General features: G+C 40.4%; 2 protein-coding genes across 2 annotated transcripts in view; one reads left to right on the top strand and one right to left on the bottom strand.

The window, feature by feature from the left end:
• The window catches only part of LOC129407530 (CD5 antigen-like), a 303,815-nt gene that overhangs the window by 261,014 nt on the left and 39,301 nt on the right, over positions 1-3,500 (top strand). The window lies entirely within an intron of this gene.
• LOC129407534 (aquaporin-11-like) overlaps positions 2,584-3,500 on the bottom strand; it is a 5,709-nt gene continuing 4,792 nt past the window's right edge. The window contains exon 3 of the mRNA XM_055148996.1: positions 2,584-3,500. This exon is cut by the window's right edge and continues 811 nt beyond it. The gene's annotated coding sequence lies outside the window, so the exon portion shown is untranslated.

Here is a 3,500-nt window from a genome sequence, read left to right as displayed (position 1 = left end):
ACCTGGACGTCACTCTGTGTTTGTAGACGACTCTGGAACAAACACATTTAAATCTTAGTACAAGTGTCACACTCTTGTAGATGGACAGTCAAAGACAATTTGTTTCATGGAAACAGTCTTTACATAATTTCAAATAAAACATCACAAACATGTTTTAAAGATTTAAACATGCTGGACAGAGAATCATAAAAAAGTCATGTTATTGTTGTCAGTTTTTTATTTTTTTTTTGCAATTTGAGCAACTCCTCTCGGACCATTTTTTCAGTGTGGTTTTGAGGCGGGACGGTGGGACGGACAGAAGGTTGAGCGAGTTTGACCTGAGAGACCAGGAGGCTGTGGGGGGTTAAAAGATCAGTGATGTGTTGTGGCGCAAGTGAGTTAAGTGATTTAAAAACAAATAATACAATTTTAAAATCAATTCTGTATTTAACAGGTGACCAGTGGAGTTGGGCGAGGATGGGTGTAATATGGTCTCTCTTTTTGGAACTGGTGAGCGTCTGGCAGCAGCATTTTGGATTAACTGTGACCTGTTGAGGGAGGATTGTGGGAGGCTGAGTATCGTGCATCACAGTCGTCCAGTCTATTTGTTACAAAGGCGTGAATGATTGTTTCAAAGTTATTGCATGATAGGATTGGTTTTAATTTGGCAATTTGTCTGAGTTGGAAAAAGGTAGTTTTAACGACATTTGAGATCTGTTTGTCAAAGTTTAAAAGAGAGTCCATAAAAACACCAAGGGTTCTTTGCTGAACCGTGCACATTTGTGGCAAGAGGTCCAAGGTCAGATGTGAGGGTGTCAGTGTAAGGTCCAAATAGAATAACTTCAGTCTTATTTTCATTTAGCTGGAGAAAGTTAAAGGACATCCACTTACTACTGGACTGAGCTGACACACTTTGGTTCGCTTTGTCTCCCTCTGGTGGTCATTTATATTTAACCCCAGAGGAGTTCACTTCCACATTTCATTAAAAACCTTCACTCTCTCCTCAGAATTTTGTATTTATTTTTTTTTCCTTCCCGCTCTTTTGGGGCAGGTTAATCAGACCCAAAAATGTATATTCAAATAAATTCTCACCAATTGAGAAAATATTTTTGACCCTAACCAAGAGAGCAGGAAATATATATATATATATATTATTTTTATCTCTAAAAAAATTCTGGTTTTCCTGTGAGAAATACACTTTCTGTACAGAGACACACACACACACTTACACACAGACACTTACACACACAGACACACACACACACACACACACACACATTATAAAACACTTTGTGACTTGTCGATTGATTTTTATTCAAGTTTTGTTTTGTTGATTTCAAAGTGCAGAAAACACTTTAACACTTTTACATTCAGAGAAACGACAGGGACCGACAGGTGAGGGGTCAGGGGTCAGGGGTCGACCTGAGGTAAGAGTTTGGAACAGGCTCAGACGCAGAGCTGCTCCGGCACACGCGGCAAAAGAAGAAGAAAAATAGAATGATCCCTACAGACATTTACATCCATCTGAATCAAAAATCATGTTCTGTATTTGTGTTCATGTTATTGCTCCGTCCGCCGCAGCCGCTCTACATAGACCTCTATGGTGGAATGTTCAGCGGTTACCACGGAGACAGAATGCGCACATTAGCAGACACTGTACAAAAAAAAACAAACAAACAAACAAACAAAAACAAAAAAAACAAAAAACACACACACACAAAAAAAGTTCTGTTCTACTCCCGGTCCCAGTCTGGTCCCAGTCTGGTCCCAGTCTGGTCCTGGTCTCAGTCCCGGCCTCAGTCCCGGTCTGGTCCCAGTCTCAGTTCTGATTTCAGTTCTGGTCTGATCCCGGTCTCAGTCCCAGTCTAAGTCCTGGTCTCAGTCCTGATCTGGTCCCAGTCTCAGTCCTGATCTGGTCCCAGTCTCAGTCCCGGTCTCAGTCCCGGTCTCAGTTCCGGTCCCAGTCTAAGTCCTAGTCTCAGTCCCAGTCTCAGTTCTGGTCTGTTCCCGGTGTATTCCCGGTCTCAGCCCCGGTCTGGTCCCGGTCTGTTCCAGTCTCAATCCCAGTCTGGTTCCAGTCTGGTCCTGGTCTCAGTCCTGGTCTGGTCCCAGTTTGGTCCCAGTCTCAGTCCTGGACTCAATCCTGGACCTGGTTCGGTCTGTTATCTGTTTTTAACATTTTTCATTTAAACCCAAAATAATTCTTTTTTTTTCTTTTTTTTTTTGGGTTTTGGAGACAAATAATGAAGAAAATTGTTTTTTCGTTTTCCTATTTTGTTGATGTTGTACGATACAGACATTTTTTTTTAGTAGTAGTAGTAGTAGTAGTAGTAGTAGTAGTAGTAGCAGTAGTAGTAGTAGTAGTAGTAGTAGTAGCAGTAGTAGTAGTAGTAGTAGTAGTAGTAGTAGTAGTAGCAGCAGTAGTAGTAGTAGTAGTAGCAGTAGTAGTAGTAGTAGTAGTAGTAGTAGTAGTAGTAGTAGTAGTAGTAGTAGTAGTAGTAGTAGTAGTAGCAGTAGTAGTAGTAGTAGTAGTAGTAGTACAGTAGTAGTAGTAGTAGTAGTAGTAGCAGTAGTAGTAGTAGTAGTAGTAGTAGTAGTAGTAGTAGTAGTAGTAGTAGTAGTAGTAGTAGTAGCAGTAGTAGTAGTAGTAGTAGTAGTAGTAGCAGTAGTAGTAGTAGTAGTAGTAGTAGTAGTAGTAGTAGTAGTAGTAGTACAGATTGTGGGACAGGCTCAGTTTAGTTCATGTGCAAAGGTGTTAACTCTCGGTTTGTGCTCGACGCTCACAAAAGAACTCCAAAAAAAAACTCCTGCGGAATGTGACGAGCGCGTGACCCGCAGATTCACACTCGAGTCACACTGGACAAACACACACACACACACAAAACAGAACACACACAAAACAAAACGCACTCTAAAGAAACCACACCGTCACCACTAAAATAACCAAACACAACAATATTTCCAGACAAAACAAATCAAAACAACAAAAAAAAGCGATTAAAAGATACAACGGAACATTTTCACTCTCCCCTGCAATTTATTTGGTTAAGGGTGTGAGGTTTTTTTTTTTTTTTTTTTTCACCTTTTTCACAACGGCCGGAAGTGCCGTCGGGTAAACGTCACATTTTTACATTTACATTTTTACACATTTTGCCGCAGAAAACCATTAACCAGAAGTGACGTTTACTCTTTCGATACGATATTATCACGATACGCATCTCGCTGTACGATATTTATTGCGATATTTTATAGACGGGACACTTTTTTTGCTTTTAAAATACCTTGAAGAGATTTTTGGCGTGAATTATTTCCGTCGTAAGCCCGAGAATTCACGTAAAAACACATTTCTTCGTGTTGTCCGCGCTGAAATGAATCATGGGAAATGTAGTTCCACGTGCTCGTAAGCTGTCGCTGCTGTAAAACCGTGAATTTAAGCGACGTAATTTGACATATTACGACAGCGCACGATATTATTGTGAGACCTGACGATACGATATCATGATATTTTGGTTTCTGTTACT

This window comes from Boleophthalmus pectinirostris, unplaced genomic scaffold (assembly GCF_026225935.1).
Source record: "Boleophthalmus pectinirostris isolate CB_2022bp ecotype Guang Dong unplaced genomic scaffold, ASM2622593v1 HiC_scaffold_12, whole genome shotgun sequence".
Lineage (NCBI taxonomy): Eukaryota > Metazoa > Chordata > Actinopteri > Gobiiformes > Gobiidae > Boleophthalmus > Boleophthalmus pectinirostris.
The sequence above is the reverse complement of the archived record's forward strand: the minus strand, read 5'-3'. Positions and strand labels throughout refer to the sequence as shown.